We start from the raw sequence: 25,309 nt of genomic DNA, 5'->3' as shown, positions 1-25,309 counted from the left end.
TTCATTTTTTTAGAGCAGTTCTAGGTTCCCAGCAAAATTAAGTAGAAAGTACAGTTCCCATATATACCCTGCCCTCTGCCACAAAACCTCCCTCGCTATTGACATCCCTCATGACAGTGGCACATTTATTATAATCAATAAGCCTATCAATAAACCTAATGGTATGTGATAACAACACATCATTTTCAGCTGGGCATGGTGGCTCACACCTGTAATCCCAGCACTTTGGGAGGCCAAGGCAGGCGAATCACGAGGTCAGGAGTTCAAGACCAGCCTGACCAACATGGTAAAAACACCACTAAAAATATGAAAATTAGCCAGGTGTGGTGGTAGGTGCCTGTAATCCCAGCTACTCAGGAGGCTGAGGCAGGAGAATCGCTTGAACCCAGGAGGTGGAAGTTGCAGTGAGCTGAGATAGTGCCGCTGCACTCCAGCCTGGGCAGCAAAGCGAAACTCCATCTCAAAAAAAAAAAAAAAACCCACAATATTTGCATCGTTTGCATTAGGGTTCATTCACTCTTAGTGTTGTACATTCTATGGACTTTGACAAAGGTAAAATGTAGTAACCACAGAACAGTTTCACTACCCTCAAAATCCTCTGCGTTCTATTTATCCCCCCTCACTCCTAATCCCTGACAACCACGGATATTTTTACTGTTTCTACAGTTTTGTCAAATGAAATTCAAAATTCAAAGTACTATTTCTACAGTATGAGGTATCGCTTTTGCAGTATTATAAAGTTGAAAAATCATAAGTTGAACTGTGTTAAGTCAGGACCATCTGTATTTCCTCTCAAATGCAGGAAGTGTATTTGAGAGGGAATATACTCTGTTCCAGTTAGTTGGGAGGCTGAGACAGGAGAATTGCTTGAATCCAGGAGGTAGAGGTTGGAGTGAGCCGAGATTGCACCACTGCACTCCAACCTGGGTGACAGAGCATGACTCCATCTCAAAAAAAGAAAAAGAAAAAAGAAAAAAAAATTGATGTGTTGATATCTAAGAAAAAAACTTGCTGGAATTTTGGTTGGGATTAGGACTAATTTTTAATTTCCATTGATACTATTTTAGCATCATTATGTCCATTTTAAACTCTCTGTTACGTTCACATTCTAAAATTAGAACTGTGCCTGCCTGAGGAACAGATTGCGATTCTTGAGTGAATTTAGCTCCTACCACTCTCTCCTTCAGGTCAATTTGCTCCCCTGCATCCCAAGAGGGTCCATCCTGAAAGACAAGTGCCAGTAGCCTTTGAAAACCTCACCAATCCTCTAATTTTCACATGCCTCTGAGAAGTTACAATACTGCGGGGTATTTTGGTATGGCTCCCACAAGGACTTCCAAAGTGCAATTTTCTTTTACAAAGCCCAAGTAGTCACTCATTTTACTTCTGGCAAGAAATGGAAGTGGCATATATTGGTGTGACTATACTTTAAAATTGCCAAAACCACACACAGACACACTTGCACATACTTCTCCAACCTTACCATGGGGATATGGGAGTTTGCTTTTTAGTGCTTGGATTTAGACGTAGAACAAAGCCATAATTACTAGGATCGTAATGAAGACCATGGCAACAAAGACAATGCTGGTGATAAGTACAGTCCCAGAAAAGAGGACGGGACTCTTGGCAATGGCTTTATGCCTCATTTGCCTATACCAATGTCTCCTTTATCAGAGATTTAATAATATTTTATGTGTTTCTGAAATTTTCTCTAGCCACTGTTAAACGTGTCTGTTGTTTCCTGAGTTCCTAAGGACAAGGATTATGTCTTTTACTTCTGGATCCTTCATTTCATTTGTTTATATATTCAGAAGATATTTTAGTAAATGTCTACTATGTCCAGATATCGTGTTAAGCCCTAGCACTGAATAAGTCATGCACTTAGTACAGAAAAAGTTTTTTCTAATAAATGAGAAACCTTAAACTGTAGATATATAACCTTATAAACAGCTTGAGAGACAGAAATATGATTTATTCTTTTCATAGTAACAAATGGGGAACAAATAATAAATTTATTATTTTGTGTTTAATAAATACATATGAGTAATTGATAGGAAATAAAACATAATACTAATACAAGGTTATAATAATAGGGAAACCATGCAAAAGATAGAGGGAATTCATGAGAACACTGCATTTTGTTCTCAGTTTTTCTATAAAGCTAAAGCTGCTCTATTAATTTTTAAAAATTATTAAAAAATACAAAATTTGAGGTCCTATTTATGGCATGACACCTGGCTCTAGTGACAATCATATAATAACTGTTTCTGTATTATTTTGAATTACAGTTCAGCAAACTTTAAAAGCTAAATTGTATTAACCCGGTGTGGATACTAATTTTCTAAATCAAGTGTTGTATGGTCAAATTCATATTATACTCCCTAGAACCTAAAGCAGTGAACGCTTATAAGTGCTCATAACTTCGTGGGCTTGTTGATCATAAAACATAGAACAGTATCCAGCAGAGACTAGGCATCCAATAACTGTTTACTGAGGAGTAAATAAAGAAATACAGCAAAAACAAAATTATGACAGTTTAACAGAATGCTATATTTTTAATAGATAAAGAATATACCTGTAATCTTTTTAAATCAGCACTATTTAAGAGAAAAATAAAATCAGTGAAAAATTATCTTAGACATGAGAGTTCACTGAGATTTGTATTGTTTCATGTTTTTTGAATTCATAAAAGCATTCAAATCTTAAAAGGAAAAAATGCAAAAATGCTAGATTACTTGCTCTCATTTTTAATCCATCTCCCATCTCAATTTATTTTGGCAACTTAAGCCATTAAGGACCTAAGGATTATCTTGGATTATAGAAAAGTTTGCGGGTTTAGCTACCTATGAAGTACGTCCGAGAGGGCGTCCAAACTACTATCTTCACAGGTATCTGGACATCTCAGCTCCTTTACTAAACTATGCTATTAGTAAAAATCTTAAGCACAGCGTTAACAAATCTTTGAGGAATAGAATTAAATCAAATGGAATAGAATTGAATTGCCAAAGACAACACAGTTGGAGATTTATCAGTAGAGGTACTTAACTGTTTCACATCAGAATCACCTGGGAGCAGTTCAAAGTACTGATTCCCAATCTCCAACCTCAGATACTCTGATTTGATCGGTCCGAAAATCTTTAAGGTCTACCTGGGGTTTCTAATTTCTTGGTGAGCAGCCCTCATTATGGATGGTTGCTGAATTCAGAGGAGCTCTGGGATGCCTGGGGAGACCAGACACATTTCTGGACTGAGTAGTCGTTGTTGGGAGAGAGTTGATTAATTCATATGTTGCACAGCTTCAAACAGGGCAAGAGGTATAAAGAGTCCAGTGTGTCTGTGTTGCAGGCAGGTCACCATTTATGTGAGCTGGCACAAGAACGTTAGCATGTCTGTGGAGGTCCGTTTTTAGACGTGTGTTGGCCTTCTGGATGCCTGCGAGACGTGTGTTTGGGTTGTGTGTTTGAGGTGAGGGTGATGTGAACTGCCTGAAAGCAGATCTTGTAAAGGAGCTTGGGAAGGATGTCTGAGAGTTCATACGAACTGAAAATGGTGTGACATGAATATATACGGGGTGGCCGCTCTGATTTTTTCATGTGCCTATTAAAAATGCAAATACATGGAAAGGTCTGAACTAAATTCAGTGTGTGATAGAGAATTCATATGACTTCAAGACTGGGGAGCGATTATATAAGAAGGGAAGAAAAGTGGGAGTTCACAGAGTGGCTAGGGGAGAGTAGGCAGGTGATAAGGTTTCTTTGGAAGACAGTCCCACTCTGTGCTTGGACATGGAGACTGTTGAGGAATCTAAGTGAAAGGCATTCTGGAAACACCTTACCCACTTCCCTTACCTTTCAGGTTTCTAAAGCAAACAGATCTTACCCAGAAACAGAGCCTGGGGCCTCCCCACTGCAGGCTGGCTCTCAATCCCCACCCCAGGAGCAGCGGCTTCCCTTCTGACTGCAGGCACAGAATAGGGAATGTCAGGGAAAGGATGGAGGGAGATGTGCCTGCAAGTGACAAGAAGGTCCTGGGTCAAGGATCTGCCCTCAGCTAGACACGAAGCTCCTCAAATGTCAGTCTTGCCTAAGGAGCAATCAGGGGACTGGTCCTGGCTAAAGCCTTCCTTTTCAGAGACAGGGAGTCTCCAAGAAGGGGATGCTTCACCAAGCACAGTTTTCTTCAGCCTGCACTGCTTTGGGTGAGGAATCATGGAAAACCAGGCCAGCAGAGGAGAATTTAAGACAGAATCCTCAGGAATATTGCCCTGGGAAGGAGGAGAACTTGCTTCCATTCAAAGGAGACAGGCACTAAGGCTGAGGCCACCCATTTCAGAGTTTCACACACATCCAAATCCATCTTCCCCCGCCTGCCAGTGTCAGCAGCAACTGCCAGACCCAGCACCACAGGGGCTGCCTTACATGACGTTCTGGTGTTTACTGATCCTAATCATAAGAGCTGATACAGACCGGCAAGCCCTTAATAGCCTTCAGAATGCATAAACGTCCAATACCTTTTACAACAATAATACTGAAAGGTACTGCCATTGTTCCCATATAATAAACACAGAAATCAAGATGCAGAAAGGCAAAGCAACTTTGCTAAGTGGTAAAAGGTAGGGCCAGAACTGATCCTGAGTCTTCTGACTCTAAGTCCCAGGCTCTTTGCATAACAAAGGTAAGTATATACCAAAGACCCAGAAATCAACCCACATCTGATATCCAGATCAATGTTCAGCCAAGTGCAGAAGTGGCCTCTGGGGGAAAATCCACACTGCTCCCGTAGCCTGACACCTTCGCCTCCTGATCACCCAGTGAAATATGGAATTTGAATCCAAAAGTAACCAAATGCAAGGGAGATGAAAGGAGTATCGTCGAATGGTGATTCTGAGCAAAGGTTTTAGAGTCAGACATACGTGAGTTTCAAATGTATTAGCTGCATTTTCTTGAGCAACTCATTTCACCTCTCTAAGCGTTAATGTCATTACCTGTAAGATAGAAATAATGCCTTACATAGCCGTGAGAATTCAATCAAATCATATATGAAAAGCCCTGAGCATGAAGCCTGGCGCATAGAAAATACTCAAAAGTTAGCTTCCTTTTATTTTCCACACACACACACACACACACACAGACACACACACACACACAAATATAACTATAGACACCATTAGCTGATGAGCCACCATTGGCTCATTACTGATAATTAACGTCCTTGTGGTGACTTGCTCATCACACTGCCTCTATTGTCTCAGCCAGAATAAACCGCAAAAAGGAAATGAAAGCAGAGTGGAAAGAACACTGGGCTAGCAGTAGAGAGAAGCTCAATTTCATTTTGAGCTTCGCTACTGATGTAATGTGGGACTTGAACAGGTCGGTCTCCTTCCTGTCATTTTTGACGTCTGTGGAGCAAGGGGATCCGATGAGAGGCCTAAGGCCCTTTTCAGGACTCTTAACTCCGTGTTCCTCTATAGAAAGGATGTAGGAAGCCAACGATCAACGATCGGCAAAATGGTGCTGAACCCCCTACTGGCCTGAACAGTACGAACGCTTGACTCAAATGGCTGGTCTGAGAGTTTCAGCCACTCGGAAAAGTTCTCTTTCCCTTTGGATGGGACTCTGGAACCTAGGCCAGGACTCAGAGGTCCCAAATGAAAACAGTCCCAAGTCTTTCCATAAAAAAGGGAAAGACATCCAGAGCCAGCGAGGAGATGAGTCTGGGAGGCTGTATTTCATCGTCACCAACTGAAAAGCCCTCCATGCACCCGGCCTCCCCCAGGCCACCCCAAATCTCAGGGGGAAGCCACCCCTCATCCAAAGTTGCCCTACTCACAAGTAAATCAGCAACTCCCCTGAAAAACAAAAAGTGCTTGGTCTACATTATCTCCAAAACTCAGGACCTCCTAACACACTACTAAATGCCTAAAAACTTAGCTCTCTCGCTCTGCTTTCTCCATCCTGAAACTAATTCTGCAATCGGCCTGTCTTGCCTGCCAACAATTTCAACTCTGCTAACGCTGTTTATTGTATCTTGCAGCTGCTATGGATTCATTTATTTTGCTTCAGCCTTCTTTGGTTATTAGTGCTCTTTCTTCTTCCCTTCATAACATAAATTCAGACCCCCAAAAATGTGGGATCTGAGTTCTCAAGGCTGTGGTGCCTCATTCCGTTCCTTTCCTTGCCTGACTTAAAACGCCCTTCTGTTTCCTTTATAAAACTTTTCCTGAGACACCAAAAGAAGTATATGCGGAGCTTTCGTTTTCAAAAAAGAACAAAATAATAAAGAAAAAAGACCCACATAACTTACTTTCATCCAGGGGTGCACAGTTTTGGAAAGAAGAAAACAGAGCTATAATCCACTGCGTTTCCCCAACCCAAAAAGAAGAATTTGTTGTGAAACGCTTCTTTTTCCACTTTGCTGGTGAAGGAGCCCGGTGGTAGGCATACATCCACAGGCTGATGCAAGATGCCTTTGAGAGAAACCTCACATTCTGAGGATTCCTGGGAAAGCGCCAGGGATCCCAGCATCCAATATATTGCACATTTGGTTTCAATTAGGAAGGGGGGTGGGGAGGGAAGAGGGAAAGTCACCAATCAGAGCTGTTTTCTGTTTGGAGACTATTTCTTTTGACCCAAGGGACTATGGGCAAAGCTATAATTTACAGCAAAACCCATTCATAGAAGAAAAAATATGTATAACCATAGGACAGACTTAAAGACACAGCTCCCTTCTGCCTTATTCCCACCCATATCCATCTGCTTTTCCTTCCCCTCCATCTGAGACTTGATCCCCCCTGCCTATCCCACACCTCGTTTTTCTTACTTGAGCTGAAGCTATAAGCACAGCTTAAAGTTTGGGGTTTCTTTCAATTGAAGCTTCCAGGACAGTTGGGGCACACACGTGGAGCTGACCTGTAGTATTTTGGCCATGAAAGCCTAGAGCTGAGCTCTCCCCCGAAAAATTTGATTTAATCCCTTCCCACCACTGCTTCCCTGACCAAAAAAAACTGGACAGTGCCAGAGTCCAGGATGCCTATTTTTTTTTTTTTTTTTCACTCAATTCCCAGTTGGCTGCTGCCTCTGAGGGTCTGTTGCTGTTCTGGATTAATACTGCTAAATGAAAACACAAGCGTTTATAGGGACTTTCTAAATTGCTTTGTAAACTCTTTTTTCCCTCCTTTATCTTCTCCCCCCTCTCCCCCTTCCATGGCCATGGGCAGAGATCATGTGAAAGGGGCGGGTAGGCAGCAGGGGAGGAGCCTTCACTCCACTCTCCAAAGGATAACTGATAATCCTCTCTATCCATATAGACTCCAGCCTTAACCCTTCAGAGCCTGGATCATTCCTGACCAAGCCCAGGCTGGGCTGCTCTGGAGGTCCTGATTCTCCGTGAGTATGGGAAATGCAGGGCAAGCAGGAACCCAAGGGCAGGAGCTCCAAGGAGGGAGGTAGAGCGCAAAAGGCAGGTTAAGAAGACTGAGCCTACCTTTGAGAGCGAGCCTTCTTGTAAAGAGACCTCCTTTCTCTGGGCTGTGGAGTTATCACCAGCTCTTCTCTATTTGTAATTAATCCAGAATTGCATAGTCTCCAAGATGAGCAAGAAAAGAAGTGAGCAAACAGGAAAGGGAGGATGGAAAGAGATCATGGAGGGACGTTCCCATAGTAAGTTAGGAGCAGGAGATGTTTCATAAGGGGAATGGAAAGGTACACACACACACACACAGAGGGTGGCCATGAAACTAAGAGCCAGTGTTGAGTCATTGTTAAGTCCCTAAAAGTCACATAAGCTCAGCACCAGTCTGAGGGTCAGAAAGCAGCCATTAATATCTGTGCCTCACAGCTGTTACAGAAAAGGACATGGAGAACATGGGAATGTTCAGAGGGCAGCCATGGAAATGATTAAAGGCAGAAAGTGAGATCTTACAGAAAAAATTAGAACTAGAGTTATTTTATGAAGAGAAAACCAGTGCAGAGATCAACTATTTAGAAGACTCTTCAAATAACTTACAGCATCTGAAGTCAGGTCTGAGGGTGACTCAGGCCGGGACAGGCAGCTCAACTCAATAAATACCTTTTGGGCCGTTATCAGGCACTTTGCTGGGTGCTTGCCAGAGACAACTAGAAATTCTCCTCAAATGTCTATGCCTGGAGTAGTTCACCTCTTTGGCATTACTATGAAGAATGCACCAAAAATACAATCTGTGATTTGACAGATTTGGTGATGCTACAGGTCAAATGTGGAAAGCAGTGTAACAACTTCATAAATTTAGAGCTTGATAAAGGACAGGGCCTGTAGGTATAGATATGTGTTTTCCTTTTTCATTTTAAGGTGGTTCTACTCCATAAGTGAGATTGTTTTTCTCTGTGTATGTATAATTAGGACTCAGGTGATAGTCTTAATTGAGCCAGGACTGAGCCAGTGATGCAGACTCCAAAACCCAGACACACCTGGGTCTGTCTGAGGCCAAATAGGCAGGCAGGCAAGAGTCTATTTGTGTATAGACCAGGTGAGTTTCTGGGGAAGAACTCACTGAGCAAAGACAGGAACAAGGGATAAAAGACAGTTCCAAGAACAACCGAGCTATGTCAACAGTAAGGACTAGCTCAGAGGAAAATAGCATGTCTATCAATCACTCCAAACACCCTCTCCATCCCTCAGGCTATTCTCAGCCAAATCTGGGGTCTAATCTTGAACTCTAGGATGAAGGTCCTACAAAGAAAGGAGCAAGGAAAAGCTGGAAGTGATATTTTACTAAAATAGTTGAGGGGTATTTAAAGCATGAGGAGGATTCATTTGATTGAAGCCTCCGTTTTCAGAGACAACTCTGGCTGAGTGACAGCCAGTGTTCAGCCTTGACAACAGCCATTGCTGTAGGAAGCCAGAGCTGGAAAGTAAGAAAACGGCAAATGCTAACTTCAGAGCTGAAAGGACTAACCAGTGGAACACACCGAAGAAATTTCCTGGGAACTCTCAGAGCTATTTGGTAGAGTTTTGAGTAAGACTGGAATTCCTAATATTGTGGGAACAGATGTGGAGAAATATCATTTTATTACTCTTCTGTGAACAGATTTTACCCCCTGGTTGGTGTGTCTTGGGAAATGTGAGTCATTGCATTCAGAATTATTTATGTTCCATAGGAAGTAATGCATTCTAGTTATGAAGATTGTTTTACAGTGAAAACAAATGACTGAAAACCAATATCAAATTCCATTACTGGGATTTTACTAAAAATAGGACAGATCTATCTGGTCAAGATGCAGTGTTAATTAAAAGTAAGATGTGCAAGATGACTTTTCAAGACCTTTTCTGGACTACAAGTCAAGGTTAAAGTAAATTCAGGAGTTGAGCATTGAAATAACTATAATATTTCTGTCTATAGCTAGGAGCTGGATGCTTTTGTGATGCCTTAGGACATAAAATGAATGCTGAAAGTAAAATGAATTCATCTAACTTAGTTTAAGAAACACACACATACCTTAAAAGGATATATAGATATTCACAGAAACCAAACTCACGTGGTACATTTAAGTTTCACAAGGAATTTAAGCCACAAATTAACCACCAGTAATTTAATCAACTGGTTTTTCTTCTCTGCTGTTCTGTCCTCTCTTCTCCCTTCCTCCTCTCTTCCCTCCTTTCCTCTCCTCTTTTCTTCTCCTCTCCTCATTCTCTTATTTCTTCTGTCTCTCATTCATTTCTTGTCTCTCTCTCTCTCCTGCTTACCGCTGCTCATTTTACTTCAGCCCATTCTTTTTCAGCAAACCAGCCTTTTCAGCTTCTTTTCACATAATATTATAGGTGGTTATAATTAGCACCTGTAACGATGCCTTGGCTCTCAAATTTATCTCTCCTCACTTCAAGTGAGCATGAGAGAATGACAGATATTATGGGAGTCTAGTTCCAGAATGCTGGGATGGAGAATTTTATTGGTCAAATATGTTTCTTATGTCCATCCTCTACCTCTAAACTGTAAAGGGCAATGGATCATATAATATGAATATAGCTCCAAGGGCTCATACACATACATGAGTCAATTCTCAGAAAAGCCATGTCATACATTACAAGATACCCCAAAATTGTCTGCTACACCAAAAATTACTCAAGCATGCCAATCGCTGGATTTTAAAGAAAATATGCCTCATTAACACAAAACCAGAGAATATTGTGTACATTGGAGTTATACTCTGCACACATTTAACTTAAGCACCAACTTTAGAACCTAATTCTATTTTTTTTTTTTTTTTTTTTTTTTTTTGAGACGAAGTTTTGCTCTTTTTGCCCAGGCTGGAGTGCAATGGCACGATCTTGGCTCATTGCAACCTCCACCTCCCGGGTTCAAGCAATTCTCTTGCAACAGCCTCCCAAGTAGCTGGGATTACAGGTGCACAAAACCATGCCCAGCAAATTTTTGTATTTTTAGTAGAGACAGGGTTTCACCGTGTTGGTCAGGCTGGTCTCAAACTGCTGACCTCAAGTGATTCGCCTGCCTCAGCCTCCCACAGTGTTAGGATTACAGGTGTGAGCCACTGCACCCAGCCTCCAATTTTGGAACCTAATTCTTAAGACTCCCTGCTATTGGTTGATCTATTCTAATAGACAAATCCATTGACATATATTAAGGCATAAAGTTTAATAGTCTTTAAAAATCAGTATGGAGGAACTCTTGTAGACAACACAAACACTGGTTTCTTAAAAAGCAAAATACTCTGAATGTTCAGACAGCTGCATATAGACTTTCTTTTAGTTTCTTCCTGAATTTACCCCATGATTCTCAAATCTTAGTGTCCTTAAGAATTATCCTACTAAGTCACATCCACAGAAGTATCTGTGCTACCTTTATGACTAATTTAAAAGTCTTTCAAATATAATTTTAACTCTGAGAAATTTTTCACTTTATCATCTGGGTCCTAACCCACACTACTAGGTTCTGTTCTCCTGTCAGAGGCTTTCATGGGAGATGATCCAATTACAAACCCCTAGGAGGCAGAGTCCCCTTGACCAAGTCATCACTTTTCTATTTGTAAGATGGGGCACAATATGAACTGACAATTCACAGGGTTGTGAAGATCAAGGAAGATCCAGAAAGAATCATTTATTGAGTACAAATGGTAGCGGGGGACATTCAGGATATATAAAGCAGAGCTTTTGACACTGTTTTATACAGTGTCATTGTAAAAACATTCTGTAAAAACATTGTAAAAAACCTCTGACACTATGCGCCAAACACTGTTATAAGAGCTCTACATTTATTATTTCATTTAACACGAGAATTTTACGGGATGGGTACTATTATTTTCCCAGTGTCCATATGAGGAAAATGATGCACAGAGAAATTAACTTGCCCAAGATCATACCTGGCAGAGCTGGAATACATGTGTGTATGTGCATGTGTGACAACAAAATACATGTCTGCGCGACAATAATACGTTGTGTATGTGCATAGTGAATAGGAAAAATTTCAGAGCAGTTGGGAAATAGTTAATTCTTAGTTTTTTAGGGATTGAAGTCTTGTCATCCACAGGGAAAATCACCTATGTCCTTTTCTTTCCCATCCTTTGCTCTCCCGAAGCCCATCAGTGATTACGTTCCTAACCCTTAGCACGTCCACCAGAGAAAGAGATGAGAAATCAAACAGAAAATTCAAATCCGTCTGGTGACTTTCCCATGGATGAACTGAAAGGTTAAGTAAAGAGAAAGTTAAGGTTAATGGCCAAAATAAGATTCTTATTTGTCTGTTTCTAACAATGCCACATATAATATTTCACAGTTCAAGGAGTGCTTTCACAGACATGACTTCATCTGATCCTCAGACAGCCCCAATATGTACTCAGTGCCGATATTAATAGCCTCACTTCACAGAAAGGAAAATGAAGCTCAGGGACTTGGTAACTTAGTTGAGGCTTTTTGCTGTTAAGTGACGGAATCCGAGTTTGAGACCAGTTCTTGCAATTCTCACTGCCCCTCCTGCCCACTTGGCATCTATAACAAACCTCGGAGACTCTAGACTTAATTTACACTCAATTCTGGAGCACAAGGTTATCTGGTCTCCCTGCCTGCTTTCCCGTTCTTTCATTTTTTCATTGCAGAGAAAGAATAGCAATTCCTTGTCTCGGCAGAAATTCTAAGATGAGAGGCGAAGAAACAGGCACAGAAAACTCAGAATTGTAACTCAGCTTTAGCGTTCTTGAAGAGAGTGGGGCTACAAAAAGAGTTTTTAAAATGACTTGTTTTAAATAATGATCCAGGATATAAACCCTTCTCCAGGATACAGTCTGGAACCCTAAACCATCCCTGGCAGATAAGATAGCAATGTTCTTTTAAGCATCTCCAGAAAACAGGATCTCTCTACAGTCCTCAGTGTTTATCGACACTCAGTGTCAAAAGTTCTGCTTTATGTATCCCGAATCTCCCCTGTTGCCATTTGTACCCTATCCTTGTCTGTACTCCACGAAAACAACCCTCAGCTAGTTGAACCATCTCCCAGCTCCTCACGCACCCCTGTGTCCGAGCAGAGCGAATTCGGAGCAGCAGTGTTATTTTTCCATGCTCAGGCCCAGCTTTCAGGAATCATCTTATACATAATAACAACCTCCTTTATGAAATTTAAAGACCCTCAGCTGCCTTGCTTCCAGGCTGGAGTTTTTCCAGCATCCATGAGAGAATCAACATAGTCCCCACTGACTGTACTGATCCAAGAAGTTTGGAAGATAAAGGACCCTTCGTTATTTGAGCTTTATTTTTAGTGACTCATTCTACTTTTCCCATCGATCTCTGGAGGACAGTGGAAGTCTGGGAGGTTCATATCTGTGAGTATTTATTGGGAGAGAGTATCTAAATAATTATTAAAAATTATTTTACCCACTACAACATCTCTCTTTAGGGACTCTGTTTGCATAATGTCCTACCATCTCACTCTTAATGCATAATTCTATCCCAGTGTTCTGAGCTACAGCACAAACACTACCTCTTTGTCTCTAACACACAACGTATTTCAAAGTAGAAAGGAATTTATAGCACCAATGCTATTTTTCCATGTACAATTCCAGTTTGGAATGTCCAGCAGCACTCAAATTGCCTTTCAAGATAAAGACCAGATTCTGATTCTATGTAATCCTTGTCTGTTTCTGGGAAGGCTCAGATGTTTATCTTATGGATGGAATCTGTGTTCTTCAAAGCCCTTCATGTCCCAGAGAAGAACCCACGTGCATAAACTGTTTTCATTTTAAACATTTAAGAGATTTGAGGTGAACAAAACAAATAGAAAAAATAAATAGGCAAAGCACCCCAAAGCCAGTCAGGGGCCAGGGAAGCCGAAGCGGGTGGATCACCTGAGGATGGGAGTTTGAGAACAGCCTGACCAAGATGGAAAAGCCCCGTCTCTACTAAAAATACAAATTAGCCGGGCGCGGTGGTGCGTGCCTGTAATCCCAGCTACTCGGGAGGCTGAGGCAGGAGAAGTGCTTGAACCTGGTAGGCGGAGGTTGCAGTGAGCCGAGATTGTGCCATTGCACTCCAGCCTGGGCAACAAGAGCGAGACTCTCTCTCAAAAAAAAAAAAAAAAATTCTGGCCGGGCACAGTGGCTCACATTTGTAATCTCAGCACTTTGGGAGGCCAAGGCAGGCGGATCACTTGAGGTAGGGAGTTTGAGACCAGCCTGACCAACATGGAGAAACCCCCCCATCTCTACTAAATATACAAAATTAGCCGGTGTGGTGGCGCTTGCTTGTAATCCCTGCTATTCAGGAGACTGAGGCAGGAGAATTGCTTGAACCCACGAGACGGAGGTTGCGGTGAGCCGAGATTGTGCCATCGCACTACAGCCTGGGCAACAAGAGCAAAACTCCATCTCAAAAAAAAAAAAACGTGAGAATTACAGGACTTTAATCCATGTTCTGCCACTTACTGACCCTGAGAATCTGGGCAAGATTTCTCCAACATTCTCACAACCAGCAAAACAAGTTTTCTTTCTAGGATCCCATACAAAATAACTAAAAAAAAAAGCCCTTCCACCCATGACCTAAATTTTCTGTACTTCAGTTTTCTCATCTGTAAAATGGGTTATTAATAGTATTTAACCTGTGGAAGTGTTGAAAGGTACAAATGAGTTAATACACTTGGAGAGTTTAGGATAGTGCTGACACGTAGTAAATCTTCAATTAACATTAGCCTTATTACCATTATAATTAGAATTATTTTTCTTAAATGTAAGCTTAGCTAACCTAACTAACTAACCCAACCTTAATGGTCTTCCACTTACTCCAGGTTCCCATCTACAATTTCCTTCAACCCTACCCGGATCTCCCTGCATCAGAGTACCTTAATGTCCTCTCAAGCGTTAACTGCTCTCACCCAGAAACTAACAGTTACTTTCCTAAATGATTACAGCAAGCCTCAAGTGCCTCTGCCAGAAATTTTCCCAGAGAAAGAAAAGAAAGATCATCTGTGCGGTTGCAGGGGATGATAATTCCCCGGAACCCATCAGTCTCTCCAGCAACGCCCCTGAAGAGTCACATTTGCAGCACACTGTCAGTTTCAGGACCCCTAATTGGCATGGCCCCTTCATCCCCTTCTTCCTCCTCTCCATGTTGAATATTTAAATAAATATCTCCTCCACCAGCCTCAAAACTTCTTGAAAGTTGGGATTATGTCTTCGCTTTGTATCCCCAGAATCTACAGCCCGTAGTAGTAGTTCAACCCAAGCCAGAATAATTATAATACATGGTCAAAAAAAAACTGATGCCATCAGTGAGATCTAGATCAAGTGTTACAGGATTTTAGAGAAAGAAGAGAGAAATTCTTTTTTTTTTTTTTAAAGACAGTCTTGCTCTGTTGCCCAGGCTGGAAGTCAGTGGCATGATCTTGGCTCACTGCAACCTCTGCCTCCCAGGCTCAAGCGAATCTCCTGCTTTAGCTCCCCAAATAGCTGGGATTATAGGCATGCACCACTATGCCCGGCTAATTTTTGTATTTTTAGTAGAGACGGGGGTTTCACCATGTTGGTCAAGCTGGTCTCGAATTCCTGACCTTGTGATCTGCCCACCCCGGCTTTCCAAAGTGCTAGAATTACAGTCGTGAGCCACCACGCCCGGCGAAGAGAACTTCTTGTTGGATGGATCACAAAGTGAGATCCATACATTTATAGAGAAAATCACATTTGGCCAGGTCTTGAAGAACAAATACAACTTGGAATTCCAGGTAAAGAGAACCAAGTCAGCAAAGTTGTCAAGGCCAGAAAGTTCAGATCATGTAGAAACGAAACAAATGGTGACAAGTCCGAAACACTGGCACCTGTGTGCAACTGAAGTAAACAAGAGAGGAAGGCATTTAGTGTTGATAAATAGAGCAAAAGGGAGAATCAAGTATCTACTTGTAGTCAGAGACAAAAGGATGCAGAAGAGAGAGAGATGCTGAACTGGGTGCTACAATCCTTGGTAACAGAAAAGAGGAGCCAGATTGTAAGGTGCTGAGAAATTAGTGTGTGAAGGAAAGGAAAACCACTGAGTGATAAATAATAGTTTATATAAATTTACAGTGAAAGCAAAAAATAAAAAAATAGCAAGCAGCTTGAAGCTACGTTAAGATGGAGCATAGGCTTCTTATACAAAAGTATAAGGTATAGTGCAATGATTAAGAACATGATTCTGGTACCTAGCTACTTGAGTTTTAATCGTAGCTCAGCTACTTGCTATAAGGGTGATCTTGAGCAGTTATTTAACCTCTCTGTGCCTCTTTTCCCTGATACATATCCTGGGTGATTATTGTGAGGGGTAAATGGGCTTATATATGTAAAGCAGTTACTATAGTATCATCTGCTTCATACTAACCACTCAATAAATGTTAACTAGCTAGAAAATAGAAGACAATATATATACCTACACATAAGTGTTTATACATATATAGTAAACATAAACATACATGTGGAAATATATGGTAAGATGATGAATATCAGGAAATCAGAAAAAGTCAGAAGCACTAGATAAATTAAGCCTTCTATTGAATAACCAGAAATATTTCTGCTTTGAGCCACAGAAAAATATAAAATAAGAGCCTGAAGAAGTCTTGAAGCTCATTGAGCCCAACACATACACATTCCAACACATACACATTCTCTGCTCCATTCTATAGAGAAAGAAATGGGCTCAAAAATAAATGACTGGCCTCAAGTTACTCTAGTTAATAACTAGGTTGGATGAAAACTCAAGTACCTTGTTTCTCAATCTAGTGCAGAGCAACCATCTCCGAAAATGCTGTAAAGAGAGCCCAACAAGTTGATCAAAATCTGAAGTGATTTATCAAAGGGTTAAAAGAATAAAAGGGAGACTCACCCAAGTTAAGGGGTAAAGATCGCCCAGGAACTCGGTGAACTGGGCTCCTATCTCTCAGTCCCAATTCTCCAGCATTTTTATTTCTACTTTGGAATTAGTTTAAAAGACAGTGTCTCTAGAAAGAACCCACAGAGTATTCAATTCTGAAACACAATATTATATAATCATGAGCATATCCAAAATGTACATTGGGCAATAATGAAGAATTCTGAGCTCCAAAGAAAAGATGAAAAAAGTAGAAAAGGGAACCATTTCTTCTGTGGAATGATAAAAATAAAAGTAAAATTTTGGTTAAACTTTTAATTTTCCACTTTCATATGTTATCAAATGATACACTTTTGGTGCATCCTATTTTATACTAAAATTCCTCCATTGTGTGTGGGAGGCTAAATGAGAATGTATTTTTCTCAGATATGTTAAACAAAATTTGGTTACCCAATAGGTCAGATTATGTTTCTGATTAAACAATTTGCTGGTTAAATATAGGACTTAAACCAGTAACAGATTACCAGTGGTTTGCTATTGTTCGATTCTTCACAAAGGAGCAATTATTTGAGAAACCAGGGATGGAAGAAAGAAAGGAAGCTGGGTTTTGGAATAAAATAAAAGAACTTAATTAGCAGTTTTCATGAAAAACAGAGGAATCAGATGAAAATAAAATTGGTATTCTGGGTTTGGGGACCTAAACAGATCCAATATAAAAAAAGAAAGAAATGGATTATAGAAATGTGAAACTATCATCACAATCTTAGTTGCACATTTGAAAAACATAAGGAAAAATGTCGAAAACAGAAATTTTATCTGGTCTGCCAACTGAAAATTGATATTTTTATTTTGCTTTCAGTCAAGGGTTGATTTGTAAATATGAGGTAGAGTTTTTCTTCATAAGTTAAACAGCTTTTTTCTGCAAAGAGTATTCTGAAGAGCATGGAGAGTAAGAAAAGACAGAATATGTTAGGAGATTTTTAAAAGACAGTGAAGACTGGGGCCTCTGGGCCTTGTCTCTTGTATTCCTGCAAGGGTGTAGTAAGTGCTGGGTCCAACTTCATCACTTATTAAATCCTTTTTGCTTCATTCACCTAACTCAAGTAGGGTGAACAAAGGTTAAAAGAATCACAGTCCTCAGATAACCATTGATTATAATTATTCAATCTGAACCCTAAAATTTGATGCTTGGTTTTGTCCATCAATAAAAATAAAACCCTATAATGATAATTCCTGTGTGTGTTTAAAAAAATTGTCAAGAGAGAAAAACATTTGTATCTTCTAAATAGCATCCTTTGATAAAGGACATATAGGCGTATCACCATCCACCAGCTTTAGTTTTTTTCAAAATACATCATTAGATGTGTTCTTTTTTAAGCTAAAACTCCAGGTTCACAAACCTTGAACAATAATTATAAAATAATTTGCCTGTGTGAGATGTGTTGTAGCAGTATCTTACAGGAAGAAAAGAAATATGAAAATTCATTTTTAAAAAGTTATTTCAAGATTATCATATTTACATGTATTTTTACCTCCTGTCACCTGAGACTGTATTCAAATGTCAGCAAAAGGAGAAGCACCTCCAGAATCCTGGAGTAAGCCCCTCTGAAAATCTATTCCTCCATAAAACAAAAAGAACACTAAAGAAATGGTCAAAAGAAATTTATTTAGAACTCTAAATATTAACCAAAGGCTTACAACAATCTAAGGAGAGTTTATTGAAGAAAAACAGCTGAAACTAGGTAAAAACAATGAGCTTTATGAAATTTTAACTTGCTCTATACTCATCCCCTTCTGCCCAGCTCTACAGCAGCCTCAAAAACATGAGAGCTGGAAAAAAAAAAAAAATCAGCAACCTATCAGCCATGAGAGGAGGAAGAAGGTTTAAAGCTCCCCCAAATACTGTCCTCAGAAAATTATTACTATTTTACCTGTCTCCCCTCAGGATTTATCTCTATTTAACCTGATTCAGATCTAACTTAGTTAAAAGCCTTATCTTCAAGATGTTTGTCAAAAACAATCAGTAGCAATGGTTTAAAACTGCAGTAGCCTAGGGCAGCAATACCAGTTGGGCCAAGCAAGAAGCTGGCCAAAAAATTTGAAAGGAAAAGCTGGATATGTATAAATCCATAGAGGACTTCGAAAAGGTCCAACATATTCTTGGTAATCTAGAAGGCCATAAACATGTACAAGTCCACGAGTCTGTCCAGATAAGACCTGAAAAGGACCTATGCTGTCACCTCTGTCTGACCTTTAGGCTCTGTGCAAGCAGAAAGCGAAGACCAAAAAAGAGTTATAAATTGCTGGCCAGTGCATTGAAGGCACACCCCAACACACACAGAGAACGCCTCACCAAAGAGTGGAGAATTTTTGATTCAAAGTATTAAAGAAAATCTGTCCAATCATTAGCTGACCATTAAGTTACCATAGCAGAAATTTCAGTGGCCACACATGAAAAGAGTTCAGACTGCAAAATTAATCAAGAAAAGCCACTAAATATACAAATATCAACAACAAGCCCTGAAGAGAGGGGAAACCTGATTTTCAGGATTGCCACAATGTATCATTCAAATTGTCCAGTTTGAGAAAAAAAGAAAGAAAGAAAGAAAAGAAATATGCTTACAAGAAGGAAAGTATGGCTCCCACAAGAGAAACAAGCTGGTAATAAAAACTGTCCTTGAGAAACCCCAGATATCGGACTTACTAGTCAAAGACCTTAAATATTAGCTATTACAAATGGTGGCCTGTGGGACACCATCAAGCATAACAACATATGTATAATGTGAGTCCTGGAAGAAGAAAGAAGAGAGGGCAGAAAGAATACATAAGCAAATTAAATGCCCAAGAAAATCTCATATTTAATTAAAAATATTATTCTTCACATCCAAGAAGCTCAATGAAATCCAAGTAGAATAAATTTAAAAGATCTAAACCTAGACCCATTATAGTCAAATTATTAAATGCCCAAGACTAAAAGATCATCTTGAAAGCATCACGAAAAAAAATGACTCATGATAAAAGAGATCCTCAATAAAATTAAATACTGACTCCTCATCAGATACCATGGAGGTCAGAAGGCAGTGATATAACATATTCAAGGTGCTGAAAGAAAAAGAATGTCAATTCAGAATTCCATGTCAGCAAAACTATCCTTCATAATGAAGAAAAAATTAAGATATTACCAAATTTCTTAAAACTGAAATAATTAATTGCTAGCAGACCTACCCTGCAAGAAGTACTAAAAGGAGGCTGGTGCAGTGGCCCATGCCTATAATCCCAACACTTTGGGAGGCTGAGGTGGGTGGATCATCTGAGGTCAGAAGTTCAAGACCAGCCTGACCAACACAGTGAAACCCTGTCTCTACTAAAAAGACAAAAAATCAGCCACGTGTGGTGGCACAAGCCTGTAATCTCAGCTACTCGGGAGGCTGAGTCAGGAGAATCGCTTGAACCTGGGAAGGGGAGGTTGCAGTGAGCTGAGACTGCACCATTGCACTCCAGCCTGGGCAACAAGAGCAAAACTCTATCTCAAAAAAAAAAAAAAAAAAAAAAAAAAGCAGTACTAAAAGGAGTCCTCAGGTTCAAATGAAAGGATATAAGACAGTGACTAAAATCCATATGAAGAAAGAAAAGGCATAGCCAGGTGCAGTGGCTCACGCCTGTAATCCCAGCACTTTGGGAGGCCTAGGTGGGCAGATCACCTGAGGTCAGGAGTTCAAGACCAGCCTGGCCAACATGGTAAAATCCTGTCTCTACTAAAAATACAAAAATTTGCCAGACATGGTGGCAGGTGCCTGTAATCTCAGCTACTCAGGAGGCTGAGGCAGGAGAATCACTTGAACCCAGGAGGCAGAGGTTGCAGTGAGCCGAGATTGCTCCATTGCACTCCAGCCTGGGTGACAAGAGTGAAACTTCATCTCAAAAAAAAAAAAAAAGGAAGGAAGAAAGAAAAGGCAAAAGCAACTACACAAGCATATGTGAAAAACAGTATACATGTATTTTTTTAGTGGGAATTTTCACTCTATCACCCAGGTTGGAGTGCAGGGGTACTATCATAGCTCACTGCAACCTTGAACACCTGGGTTCAAGCAATCCTCCCACCTCAGCCTCCGAAGTAGCTGGGAGTACTGCCACAAGTCACCATGCCCAGTTAATTATTTATTTTTTGTGAATATGGGGTCTTGCTATGTTTCCCAGGCTGGTCTCAATCTCCTGGCCTCAAGCTATCCTCCTGCCTTGGTTTTCCAAAGCACTGAGATTACAGGTGTGAGCCATTGCATTCGGCATGTATTTTGATTTTAACAGTTTTCCTCTCCTAATTTATTTGGAAGACAACTACATAAAGCAGAAATTGTGAAATGTTTTGATGGACTTACAATGTATAAAGATATAATCTGTATAAATAATACTACCAGGAAGGAGAGGGTAAACAACAGAGCTATATTGAACACCTATTTTTAGTCACTATTAAAATTAAGTTGGCATTAATTTGAAGTAGATTGCTTTGAGTTCACATGCTCATTGCAATCTCCCAGACGACCACTAAAAAGAAACTAAAACAAATATAGTAAAATAAAAAGCAAAGGAATTAAAATGGTACACTAAAAAAAATCCATTTCACACACACAAAAAAGTAGTAATGTAGGAACAGAGGAACAAAAAAGACCTAAGCTATACAGAAAACAATGACAAAATGGCAGATGCAAATCTTACATCCTTAGTAATTATATGAAATGTAACTAGATTAAATATCCCATTCAAAAGGCTGAGATAGGAAGAATGATGAATTTAAAAAATAATCCAACTATATGCCAACTAAAGAGATTCAGACAAACAAACAGGTTAAAAGTACAAAGAAAGCTATTTCATCTAAATTAGTAACAAAAAGGGAGCTAGAATAGCTATATTAGTATCAAACAAAATAGAATTTGAGACAAAAAGTGTTACTAAAGATAAATAAGGCATTTTAAAATTGTAAAAAGGCCAATCCATCAGGAAAACATAACAATTATAAATATATAAACACCTAAGAACAGAACCCCAAAATACATAAGCAAAAACTGACAACACGGAGGGAGAAATAGGAAACGGAACAACAGTTGGAACAATACTCCACTTTCAGTAGATAGAACAACTAGATCAAGAATCAAAAACGAGATAGAAGATTTGGATGATACCATAAACTAACCAGCTCTAACGCCCATCTCTAGAACACTCCACGCAACAACAGGAGAATTCACATTTTTTCTAATGTGCACATGAAACATTGTCCAAGGTATATTATATGTCACACCGTAAAACAAGCTTTAGTAAATTTAAAAGAATTTTAAAATCATTCATTGTATGTTTCTGACCACATGGAATTAAATTAGAAATCCATAACAGGGCTTGTTGTGGTGGCTCACACCTGTAATCCCAAACCTTGGGAGACCAAGGCTGATGTAATCACTTGAGGTCAGGAGTTTGAGACAAGTCTGGCCAACATGGTGAAACCCCATCTCTAATAAAAATACAAAAAAAATTAGCCGAGCATGGTGGCGCATGCCTGTAATCCCAGCTACTCGGGAGGCTGAGGCAGGAGAATCGATTGAACCCAGGAGGCGGAAGTTGCAGTGAGACCAGATCATGCCACTGCACTCCAGCCTGGAAGATAGAGCAAGACTCTGTCTCAAAAAAGAAAAGAAAAAAGAAGAGCAAACAAAACGCAAAGCAAGCAAAAGTAAGGAAATAATAAAAGTTAGAGCAGGTATAAATAAAATAGAGAAATAAAAAATAATAAAGAAAAATCAACAAAACCAAGAATTGATTCTTCAACAAGATCAACAAAATTGACAAACATTTACCTAGATTAATCAAGATAGAGAAAGAACTCGAATTACTAAACTCAGAAATAAAAGGGGACATTATTACTGACTTTCAAAAATAATTTTTAAACTATAGAAATACAATTATATGCCAACAAATTAGATAGTCTAGATAAAATGAATGATTTCACCATAACTGACTTTAAAAGAAACAAAAACATCTGAATAGACCTAAAATATTAAAAGACTGGATTACCAATCAAAAAACTACTCACACACAAAAAGCTCAGGCTCAGATAACTTCAGTGCTGAATTGCACTGACTATTTAAGGAATTTCTATCAATTCTTTCCAAATGCTCTATAAAATACAAGAGAAAGAACCACTTTCAAACTCATTCTATGAAGCCAGCATTACCATGATACTAAAATCAAAGACACCACGGAAAGATGTCATTATATGCCTTATGAATATAGACACAGAACTCAACACAGAACTCCTCCTTCACTAGTAAACTGAATACAGCTATATTAAAAGGATTATACCCCCACGATCAAGTGGGATTCTTATTAGGACTGCATGAATAATTAAACATATTTTTTAAATCATTCAATATAATATACCACATTAGTAGAATAAAGAAAAAAACACAGGATTACCTCAATTGATTAAGAAAGAGCATTTGGGCAGGCATGGTGGCTCATGCTTCTAATCCCAGCACTTTGGAAGGCTGAGGTGGGAGGATCACCTGGCAACATGGTGAGACCTCATCGCTACAAAAAAAATTTTTTTTTTAATTAGCCAGGTGTGTTGGCATGCACCTGTAGTCTCAGCTACTCAGGAACCTAAGGTGGAAGAGTCGCTTGAGCCTGGGAGGTCGAGGCTGCAGTGAGCCGTCACGGCACCACGACACTTCAGCGTGGGTGACACAGCAAGACCCTGTCTCAAAAGGAAGAAAAGAAGGAAGGAGGAAGGAAAGAAAGGAAATTTAAAAAGCATTTGACAAAATCCAACACTTTTTCAGGATGAAAACATTCAATAATCTAGAAATAAGGGGAAACTCCCTTTTGATCTGAAAAGACCATTTAAAAAAAACAAAACTCCCTTGATCTGAAAAGGCCAGATGAAAATCTGAAAGCTGTTCCTTAAGATCAGAAACAACACGTGGACATACGGAGTGGGATAACTGACACTGCAGACTCTAAAAGGTGGGAGGGTGTGAGGGGAATGAGGGATGAAAAAATTACCTATTGGGTACAATGTACGCTCCATGGACGATGGGTACGCTAAAATGGCATACTGAATGATTCACTATTACAAAATGTATTCATGTAACAAAACTACACTTGTACCCCCTACATATAAAATTTAAAAAATAAAAATAAAAAGCCATTCGAACATTTATTCATTAAATAACATAATATGGAAAATAATAGCTATTATTTATTGTTTACTACTTTCACTTAAACCTTCAAAACAACCTAATGAAGTAACTATTTTTAAAGGATGAGATCACAACTCAGTATCTTGTATTAAAAAGCACAGACTGGGTGCGGTGGCTCACTCCTGTAATCCTGGAGGCCAAGGCAGGCGGATCACAAGATCAAGAGATGGAGACCATCCTGACCAACATGATGAAACCCCATCTCTACTAAAAATACAAAAATGAGGCGGGGGTGGTGGCGCGCACCTGCAGTCCCAGCTACTCGGGAGACTGAGACAGGAGAATCGCTTGAACCCGGGAGGCCGAGGTTGCAGTGAGCCAACATTGTGCCACTGCACTCCTATCTGGACGAGACTACGTCTCAAATAAATAAATAAATAAATAGCACACAATTAAGCCAGGTGCGGTGGTTCACGGCTGTAATCCCAGCACTTTGGAAGGCCAAGACAGGCAAATCACCTGAGGCTGGGAGTTCGAGACCAAACTGGCCAACATGGCAAAACCCCGTCTCTCCAAAAAATACAAAAATTAGCTGGGGATGGTGACGGGCACCTTTAATCCCACCTACTCAGGAGGCTAAGGCAGGAGAATCACTTGAACCCACGAGGTGGAGGCTGCAGTGAGCCGAGATCACACCACTACACTCCAACCTAGGCAACAAGAGCCAAACTCTGTCTCAAAAAGAAAAAAAAAAAGCACAAAACTGATGTCATTGCTTAACTAAATAAGAAAGAGCTATGCTGGTCAGGACAAAACTATATTTTTATAATAAACCTTTATGTGCCAAAAAAAAAAAAAAAAAACCAAGACAAGAATGTCCACTCTCGCCACTTCATCATTGCACTGAACATCCTAGCCAGAGCAACCAGACCAGAAAAAGAAAGAAAATGAGTCCAGATTAATAAGAAAGAAGAAAATATATCTCTCCATGATCTTGTATACAGAAAATTCTAAGACATTCACACACAAAAAATACCATTAAAACTAAGACACAATTTTAGCAAAAATCAGCCGGCGTGGTGGTTCCCACCTGTAACCCCAGCACTTTGGGAGGCCAAGGTGGATGGATCACTCGAGGTCAGGAGTTCCAGCTGGCCAACATGGTGAAACCCCATCTCTATTAAAAATACAAAAATTAACCGGTGTGGTGGCACACACCTGTAATCCCAGGTACTCAAAGGGTGAGGCAGGAAAATGGCTTGAACCCAGGAGGCGGAGGTTGCAGGGCTGCAGTGAGCCGAGATCACACCACTGCTCTCCAGTCCAGGCAACAAAGCAAGACCCTGTCTCAAAAAAAGAAAAAAAAAAAAGGATCCAGCAAGGTTGCTGCAGTGATATTGGTGATTCCAGAACAAGATCAGCATACAAACATCAATTAATCAATTATGGTTCCATACATTAGCCATGAAAAGTACAAACATGAAATTAAGAAACCAATTCCCTTCGTAATCATATCAAAAAGAATAAAAGACTTAGGAATACATTTAGTAAAAGACGTGCAAGACTTGTACACAGACAACTGCAAAACATTGTTGAAAACAATCAAAAAGGCCTAAATAAATGAGGCATTCTATGCATGGATCAAAATACTTAATATTGCTAATATGGCAAAATTTCTTGTAATGATACCCAGATTCAAAGCAATTACTATTAAATGCCCAGCAGATGTTTATCTTTTCAGAAATTGACAAACAGATTTCAAAATTCAATGGAAATGCCAGAGACCCAAAATAGCCAAAACAAACTTGCAAAAG

General features: G+C 39.8%; 1 protein-coding gene across 3 annotated transcripts in view; it reads right to left on the bottom strand.

Moving 5' to 3' along the window:
- The window catches only part of DDR2 (discoidin domain receptor tyrosine kinase 2), a 157,770-nt gene extending 151,212 nt beyond the window's left edge, over nt 1-6,558 (bottom strand). The window contains exon 1 of one of the 3 annotated variants that reach the window (XM_064370777.1): nt 6,304-6,558. The gene's annotated coding sequence lies outside the window, so the exon portion shown is untranslated. The remainder of the gene's footprint in view (nt 1-6,303) is intronic. The other 2 variants (XM_012468878.3, XM_012468880.3) reach the window with 2 other exon arrangements.
- Nucleotides 6,559-25,309: the final 18,751 nt, after the last annotated feature.

Source organism: Aotus nancymaae, unplaced genomic scaffold, assembly GCF_030222135.1.
Source record: "Aotus nancymaae isolate 86718 unplaced genomic scaffold, 86718_ANA_hifiasm-v0.15.2.pri h1tg000108l, whole genome shotgun sequence".
Taxonomy (NCBI): domain Eukaryota; kingdom Metazoa; phylum Chordata; class Mammalia; order Primates; family Aotidae; genus Aotus; species Aotus nancymaae.
Note: the sequence above shows the minus strand (reverse complement) of the source record. Positions and strands in the feature narration are given on the sequence as shown.